Below are 9,705 nucleotides of genomic sequence, written 5' to 3' on the forward strand. Positions count from 1 at the left end.
TGAGCGCCTACAGTGCAGTGAACCAGGGCCACTGTCACCCCAAGATCATCGCTGCTCTGAACGCCCAGGCCTCCAGGCTCACCCTGACCTCCAGGGCCTTCTCTACAACGACATCCTGGGGGCCTACAGGCAGTACATCACCACCCTGTTTGGATACGACAAAGTACTGCCCATGAACACAGGTTAGGAGGCCTGATATATAGCCCATGAACACAGGTTAGGAGGCTGATATATACTGCCCATGAACACAGGTTAGGAGGCCTGATATATACTGCCCATGAACACAGGAGGAGGCCTGATATATACTGCCCATGAACACAGGTTAGGAGGAGGCCTGATATGTACTGCCCATGAACACAGGTTAGGAGGAGGCCTGCTGCCCATGAACACAGGTTAGGAGGAGGCCTGATATGTACTGCCCATGAACACAGGTTAGGAGGCCTGATGGGTTAGGAGGCCTGATATGACCTGCCCATGAACACAGGTTAGGAGGCCTGATATGTACTGCCCATGAAACAGGTTAGGAGGCCTGATATGTACTGCCCATGAACACAGGTTAGGAGGAGGCCTGATATGTACTGCCCATTAACACAGGTTAGGAGGCCTGATGGGTTGGAGGCCTGATATGACTGCTCACTAGGCGGTCTGCCCATTAACACATGTCTATCTAAGGAGGCTGTGGCTCAGGTCTATCCGTGGTACACAACATGTCAATACTAAGTATAGTGACATTAATGTTCTTTCCCTCTTTGTGGACCAGGTGTGGAGGGAGGAGAGACGGCCTGTAAGCTGGCCCGTAAGTGGGCCTACACTGTGAAGGGCGTTCCCAAGAATCAGGCCAAAATCATCTTTGCAAGTAAGTCGATACACAGCACCTTTTGGGGGGGGGGGTTCCCATCATGTCCTGAGATACGGGGCGGGGGGGGTTTCCCATCATGTCCTGAGATAGGGGGCGGGGGGTTTCCCATCATGTCCTGAGATACGGGCGTTTGTCCTTCACTGTCTATCCTAGCTGTGCATTCCTGAAATACACCTTTTATAGTGCAGTACAACCATTGTAATGGTGGTGCAGTAGTGCTTGAACCCGGCATGGCTGCTTGCAGCTATATTTGTTACAAATGTTATTTTGAATGGCATATTCCTGTAATCGTGTTCTAGTTCATTTAGTTCCCTCATGTGGCAGAATGCATTGGAACTCTGTGCGGTGAACACCATAGAAGAAGGATACTAATTGTACTGTGGCTAACCTCTCCTCCTGTAGATGGTAACTTCTGAGGGAGAACCATGGCCGCCATCTCGAAGCTCGACAGATCCTAGCAGTTACGAGGACTTCGGTCCCTTCATGCCCGGCTTTGGGCTCATCCCTACAATGACATCCCTGGTCTGGAGGTACGTGCTGACATGACCACATCCTCTATAATACTGAACCTTAATGTTACCTCTCAACAGGCCAGTTTCCTGTTCCTCTATAACTGAACTGAACCCTGAAATGTTACCTCTCTACAGGCCAGTTTCCTGTTCCTCTATAATACTGAACCTTAATGTTACCTCTCTACAGGCCAGTTTTGAACCTGTTCCTCTATAATACTGAACCTTAATGTTACCTCTCTACAGGCCAGTTTCCTGTTCCTCTATAATACTGAACCTTAATGTTACTCTCTACAGGCCAGTTTCCTGTTTCTATAATACTGAACCTTAATGTTACCTCTCTACAGGCCAGTTTTCCTGGAGGCCAGTTTCCTGTTCCTCTATAATACTGAACCTTGTGTTACCTCTCAAGGCCAGTTTCCCAGTTTCCTGTTCCTGAACCTTAATGTTATAGGCCAGTTTCTGAACCTTAATGTTACCTCTCTCAGGCCAGTTTCTGTTCCTCTATAATACTGAGCTTAATGTTACCTCTCTACAGGCCAGTTTCCTGTTCCTCTATAATACTGAACCTTAATGTTACCTCTCTACAGGCCAGTTTCCTGTTCCTCTATAATACTGAACCTTAATGTTACCTCTCTACAGGCCAGTTTCCTGAACCTTGATGTTACCTCTCTACAGGCCAGTTTCCTGTTCCTCTATAATACTGAACCTTAATGTTACCTCTCTACAGGCCAGTTTCCTGTTCCTCTATAATACTGAACCTTAATGTTACCTCTCAACAGGCCAGTTTCCTGAACCTTAATGTTACCTCTCTCCGGGCCAGTTTCCTGAACCTCTATAATACTGAAGCTTAATGTTACCTCTCTACAGGCCAGTTTCCCGAACCTCTATAATACTGAAGCTTAATGTTACCTCTCTACAGGCCAGTTTCCTGAACCTTGATGTTACCTCTCTACAGGCCAGTTTCCTGAACCTTGATGTTACCTCTCTACAGGCCAGTTTCGTGTTCCTCTATAATACTGAACCTTAATGTTACCTCTCTACAGGCCAGTTTCCTGAACCTTGATGTTACCTCTCTACAGGCCAGTTTCCTGAACCTCTATAATACTGAAGCTTAATGTTACCTCTCTACAGGCCAGTTTCCTGTTCCTCTATAATACTGAACCTTAATGTTACCTCTCTACAGGCCAGTTTCCTGGAACTTAATGTTACCTCTCTACAGGCCAGTTTCCTGAACCTTAATGTTACCTCTCAACAGGCCAGTTTCCTGGAACTTAATGTTACCTCTCTACAGGCCAGTTTCCTGGAACTTAATGTTACCTCTCTACAGGCCAGTTTCCTGAACCTTAATGTTACCTCTCTACAGGCCAGTTTCCTGGAACTTAATGTTACCTCTCTACAGGCCAGTTTCCTGTTCCTCTATAATACTGAACCTTAATGTTACCTCTCTACAGGCCAGTTTCCTGGACCTTAATGTTACCTCTCTACAGGCCAGTTTCCTGGAGCCAGATCAGGCCTAGTCCTGTTTGAGCATGCTTAATCCAGACGAAGTCTTGGTCTGGGGAAATGGGCCATATTGAGTCGGTACACACAGCAAAGGGAGTGTCTCCACCACTGTAAAATCCATTGATGAGATGTGATCTGTTATCACTGACTGTGTGCTGATGGTTGTGCCCAGAAAGCTCTCCAGGACCCTAACGTAGCAGCCTTCATGGTGGAGCCGATCCAGGGAGAGGCTGGGGTCGTGGTCCCTGACCCCGGATACCTCACCACGGTCAGACAACTCTGCACTCGGAACAACGTGAGTACGAGACGTTTCGGCGTCGACAAAAATAAAAAAAGGCCTTGAGAATCAACGGTTGATATTATTGTGTCTTTCGGAAACAGACACTTTTGATTGATTGTTCCATCTGTCCATTTGTCAATGTTTTATTGTCGTAAAATAAATAAATAAATAAAATAAACAAATAAACAAACAAATAAACAAACAAATAAATAAATAAATACTGATATAGCTTTTTCCTTGTTACTGTGCTTCCCTGTGTTTGGGTCTAGAGACCAGGTTATTATAAAACACTTTTGTAGCAACTGTTGATTTTAAAAAGGGCCTTTTTATAAATGAAATGTGATTGAATATCTCCTTCTGCATGGTGTTTAGGTGCTGTTCATAGCCGACGAGGTGCAGACTGGACTGGCCCGTACAGACATAGACTCTACTGATACCCCTCTGTTCCCATGTTTAGGTGCTGTTCATAGCCGACGAGGTGGCTGTAATGTAGAGGCCCAGTCAGACATAGACTCTACTGATACCTCTGTTCCCATGTTTAGGTGCTGTTCATAGCCAATGAGGTGGCTGTAATGTAGAGGCCCAGTCAGACATAGACTCTACTGATACCTCTGTTCCCATGTTTAGGTGCTGTTCATAGCCGACGAGGTGCAGACTGGACTGGCCCGTACAGGCAGACGGCTGGCCGTGGACCATGAGGAAGTACGCCCTGATATCGTGATCCTGGGAAAGGCTCTGTCAGGAGGCGTCTACCCTGTGAGTAAACACAACACTGTTACACTACGTTCCCTGCAATGTTGTTGTGCTCCTCGTTTTTGATTGACTGAATGAAAATGCTGTCTAATAGTTTAGTATGGGATGGGTCTCATTAAGACACGAATATTCATGGTTTAATTCACTTCCTTTTGTGACTCACTGCTTATTCAGCCTGTTGGGACTGGGTCATGTTGGGACTGGGTCATGTTGGGACTGGGTCATGTTGGGACTGGGTCATGTTGGGACTGGGTCATGTTGGGACTGTTGGGACTGGGTCATGTTGGGACTGGGTCATGTTGGGACTGGGTCATGTTGGGACTGGGTCATGTTGGGACTGGGTCATGTTGGGACTGTTGGGACTGGGTCATGTTGGGACTGGGTCATGTTGGGACTGGGTCATGTTGGGACTGTTGGGACTGTTGGGACTGTTGGGACTGGGTCATGTTGGGACTGTTGGGACTGGGGCATGTTGGGACTGGGGCATGTTGGGACTGGGGCATGTTGGGACTGGGGCATGTTGGGACTGTTGGGACTGGGGCATGTTGGGACTGGGTCATGTTGGGACTGGGGCATGTTGGGACTGGGGCATGTTGGGACTGGGGCATGTTGGGACTGGGTCATGTTGGGACTGTTGGGACTGGGGCATGTTGGGACTGGGTCATGTTGGGACTGGGGCATGTTGGGACTGGGGCATGTTGGGACTGGGGCATGTTGGGACTGGGGCATGTTGGGACTGGGGCATGTTGGGACTGGGGCATGTTGGGACTGGGGCATGTTGGGACTGGGGCATGTTGGGACTGTTGGGACTGGGTCATGTTGGGACTGTTGGGACTGGGTCATGTTGGGACTGTTGGGACTGTTGGGACTGGGTCATGTTGGGACTGTTGGGACTGGGTCATGTTGTGACTGTTGGGACTGGGTCATGTTGGGACTGGGTCATGTTGGGACTGTTGGGACTGTTGGGACTGGGTCATGTTGTGACTGTTGGGACTGGGTCATGTTGGGACTGTTGGGACTGGGTCATGTTGGGACTGTTGGGACTGGGTCATGTTGGGACTGGGTCATGTTGGGACTGGGTCATGTTGGGACTGGGTCATGTTGGTACTGTTGGGACTGTTGGGACTGGGGCATGTTGTTACTGTTGGGACTGGGTCATGTTGGGACTGGGTCATGTTGGGACTGGGTCATGTTGGGACTGGGTCATGTTGGGACTGTTGGGACTGGGTCATGTTGGGACTGTTGGGACTGGGTCATGTTGGGACTGTTGGGACTGTTGGGACTGGGTCATGTTGGGACTGGGTCATGTTGGGACTGTTGGGACTGGGTCATGTTGGGACTGGGTCATGTTGGGACTGTTGGGACTGTTGGGACTGGGTCATGTTGGGACTGGGTCATGTTGGGACTGTTGGGCCTGTTGGGACTGTTGGGACTGGGTCATGTTGGGACTGTTGGGACTGGGTCATGTTGGGACTGTTGGGACTGGGTCATGTTGGGACTGGGTCATGTTGGGACTGTTGGGACTGTTGGGACTGGGTCACGTTGTGACTGGGCCATGTCAGTCTCTGATATATACCTATTCCTGCCAGGTGTCTGTTGGGACTGGGTCACGTCAGTCTCTGATATATACCTTGTCCTGCCAGGTGTCTGTTGGGGCTGGGCCATGTTGTGACTGGGCCATGTTAGTCTCTGATATATACCTATTCCTGCCAGGTGTCTGTTGGGACTGGGTCATGTCAGTCTCTGATATATACCTTGTCCTGCCAGGTGTCTGTTGTGACTGGGTCATGTCAGTCTCTGATATATACCTTGTCCTGCCAGGTGTCTGTTGTGACTGGGCCATGTCAGTCTCTGATATATACCTATTCCTGCCAGGTGTCTGCGGTGCTGTGTGATGATGAGGTGATGCTGACCATCAAGCCTGGAGAGCACGGCTCTACGTACGGAGGAAACCCTCTGGCCTGTGGCGTTGCCATGGCAGCTCTAGAGGTACGTGGTAGCTAGCCTTTAGTTATTCAGCTAGTTAGTTATTTAGCTATGGACAGATTCAGCTAGTTAGTTATTTAGCTATGGACATATTCAGCTAGTTAGTTATTTAGCTATGGACAGATTCAGCTAGTTAGTTATTTGGCTATGGACAGATTCAGCTAGTTAGTTATTTAGCTATGGACAGATTCAGCTAGTTAGTTATTTAGCTATGGACAGATTTAGCTAGTTCGCTAGCTAGTTAGTTATTTAGCTATGGACAGATTCAGCTAGTTAGTTATTTAGCTATGGACAGATTTAGCTAGTTCGCTAGCTAGTTAGTTATTTAGCTATGGACAGATTCAGCTAGTTCGCTAGCTAGTTAGTAATTTGGCTATGGACAGATTCAGCTAGTTAGTCATTTGGCTATGGACAGATTCAGCTAGTTAGTCATTTGGCTATGGACAGATTCAGCTAGTTAGTTATTTAGCTATGGACAGATTCAGCTAGTTAGTTATTTAGCTATGGACAGATTCAGCTAGTTAGCTAGCTAGTTTGTTATTTAGCTATGGACAGATTCAGCTAGTTAGTTATTTAGCTATGGACAGATTCAGCTAGTTAGTTATTTGGCTATGGACAGATTCAGCTAGTTAGCTAGCTAGTTAGTAATTTGGCTATGGACAGATTCAGCTAGTTAGTAATTTGGCTATGGACAGATTCAAACATTAGGAGAGATGGAGACCCCCGCACACTTAATAATGTGGACAAATCCAAAACGGAGGTATAGATTCAAACATGGACACATTGAAGAAACAACAGTCCCACTTTAGCTTTGGCTAGGCTGGATGTCTTGGGTGATTCCTTCTACCATCCATCCTTTTAGCTTTGGCTAAGTCGGAGAGCTTGGGTGACTCCTCCTACCGTTCATCCTTTTAGCTTTGGCTGGGCTGGATGTCTTGGGTGACTCCTTCTACCATCCATCAGTCCGGGCAGTCACGTATACTGCATGGTCAGAAGTATGTGGACGACCCTTCAAATGAGTGGATTCGGCTATTTCAGCCACAGTCGTTGCTGACAGGTGTGTAAAATCAAGCACACAGCCATGCAATCTCCATAGACAAACACTGTCAGTAGAATGGCCTTACGGAAGAGCTCAGAGACTTTCAACGTGGCACTGTCATAGGATGCCACCTTTCCAACAAGTCAGTTCGTAAACTTTTTGCCCTGCTTGTGCCGCCCTGGTGAATTGTAAGTGCTGTTATTGTGGACACGTCTAGGAGCAACAACGGCTCAGCCGCGAAGTGGTAGGCCACACAAGCTCACAGAACAGGCACGCCAAGTGCTGAAGAGCGTAAATATAGTTTGTCCTCTGTTGCAACACTCACTACCGAGTTCCAAACTGCCTCTGGAAGCAACATCAGCACAACAACTGTTAGTCGGGAGCTTCATGAAATGGGTTTCCATGGCAGAGCAGCCGCACACAAGCCTAAGATCACCATGTGCAATGCCAATTACGCTTCACCATTGGCAGTCCGACGGACAAAACAGAGTTTGGCGGATGTCAGGAGAACGCTACCTGCCCCAATGCATAGTGCCAACTGTAAAGTTTGGTGGAGGAGGAATAATGGACTGTTTTTCATGGTTCGGGTCCCTTAGTTCCAGTGAAGGGAAATCTTAACGCTTCAGCATACAAAGCCGTTCTAGACGATTCTGTGCTTTGTGGCAACAGTTGGCTGAAGGCCCTTTCCTCGTTTCAGCATTACAATGCCCCAGTGCACAAAGTGAGGTCCATACAGAAATGGTTTGTCGAGGTAGGTGTGGAAGAACTTGACTGGCCTGCACAGAGCCCTGACCTCAACTCCATCAAACAAGTTTGGGATGAATTGGAACACCGACTGCGAGCCGGGCCTATTCGCCCAACATCAGTACCCAACCTCACTAATGCTAAAGTCCCCATCAGCAATATTCCAACATCTAGTGGAAAGCCTTCCCAGAATAGTGGAGGCTGTTATAGCAGCAATGTTCCTACATCTAGTGGAAGGCCTTCCCAGAAGAGTGGAGGCTGTTATAACAGCAATGTTCCAACATCTAGTGGAAGGCCTTCCCAGAAGAGTGGAGGCTGTTATAGCAGCAATGTTCCAACATCTAGTGGAAAGCCTTCCCAGAATAGTGGAGGCTGTTATAGCAGCAATGTTCCAACATCTAGTGGAAGGCCTTCCCAGAAGAGTGGAGGCTGTTGTAGCAGCAACGGGGGGACCGACTCCATATTAATGCCCATGGTTTTTGTTTGAGATATTGGACCAGCACTTTGTGGCCATGTAGTGTCTCATTAATTCCTTCAAGCAGTCAAGTCATCATATCTGGCTAGCTGGTTTAGTAAGATGGGATACTCCCCAGAGCAACATACAGATGAGAGTACTGTATCTGACTAGCTGGTTTAGTAAGACTGGATACTCCCCAGAGTAACAGACAGATGGGTACTGTATCTGACTAGCTGGTTTAGTAAGACTGGATACTCCCCAGAGTAACAGACAGATGGGTACTGTATCTGACTAGCTGGTTTAGTAAGATGGGATACTCCCCAGAGCAACAGACAGATGAGAGTACTTCAAAGCAGTGGGTGGGACCATCCTATCTCCTCTGAGTGATTGCTATATACAGTAGAGAGGCTATATACAGTAGAGAGGCTATATACAGTAGAGAGGCTATATACAGTAGAGAGGCTATATACAGTAGAGAGGCTATATACAGTAGAGAGGCTATATACAGTAGAGAGGCTATATACAGTAGAGAGGCTATATACAGTAGAGAGGCTATATACAGTAGAGGGGCTATATACAGCAGAGGGGCTATATACAGCAGAGGGGCTATATACAGCAGAGGGGCTATATACAGCAGAGGGGCTATATACAGCAGAGGGGCTATATACAGCAGAGGGGCTATATACAGCAGAGGGGCTATATACAGCAGAGGGGCTATATACAGCAGAGGGGCTATATACAGTAGAGGGGCTGATTTGAGGTAGTAACAGGCCTCCTCTAATAGTAAGTAGAGAGGTTATATACAGTAGAGAGGCTAACCTCTTCTAACAGTACGTTGTCCTCCCTGACAGGTTCTGGAGGAAGAGAAGCTGGCGGAGAACGCTGAGAAGATGGGCCAGTTGCTGAGGTCAGAACTGTCGAAGCTTCCTAAAGAGATCGTCCCCATCGTCCGGGGGAAGGGTCTCCTCAATGCCATCGTCATCAAGGAGACTAAAGGTACGGCTGTATCTGATGTGGAATCACTTGGCTGTTAGACACGCCATCGTCGGGGTCAAGGGTTACTAACCCAAACCGTTCAACAGTTCTGGCCCATATACTAACACAAACCCTTCAACAGATACTAACACCAACCCTTCAACAGTTACTAACCCCAACCCTTCAACAGATACTAACACCAACCCTTCAACAGTTACTAACACCAACCCTTCAACAGATACTAACACCAACCCTTCAACAGATACTAACACCAACCCTTCAACAGTTACTAACCCCAACCCTTCAACAGATACTAACACAAACCCTTCAACAGATACTAACACCAACCCTTCAACAGATACTAACACCAACCCTTCACCAGATACTAACACCAACCCTTCAACAGATACTAACCCCAACCCTTCACCAGATACTAACACCAACCCTTCAACAGATACTAACCCCAACCCTTCACCAGATACTAACCCCAACCCTTCAACAGATACTAACACCAACCCTTCAACAGTTACTAACACCAACCCTTCAACAGTTACTAACCCCAACCCTTCACCAGATACTAACACCAACCCTTCAACA

General features: G+C 47.6%; 1 pseudogene; it reads left to right on the forward strand.

The window, feature by feature from the left end:
- The window catches only part of LOC124030120, a 10,036-nt pseudogene extending 854 nt beyond the window's left edge, over window positions 1-9,182 (forward strand).
- Window positions 9,183-9,705: the final 523 nt, after the last annotated feature.

The sequence above is a fragment of the Oncorhynchus gorbuscha genome, unplaced genomic scaffold (assembly GCF_021184085.1).
Source record: "Oncorhynchus gorbuscha isolate QuinsamMale2020 ecotype Even-year unplaced genomic scaffold, OgorEven_v1.0 Un_scaffold_9313, whole genome shotgun sequence".
Classification (NCBI taxonomy): Eukaryota; Metazoa; Chordata; class Actinopteri; order Salmoniformes; family Salmonidae; genus Oncorhynchus; species Oncorhynchus gorbuscha.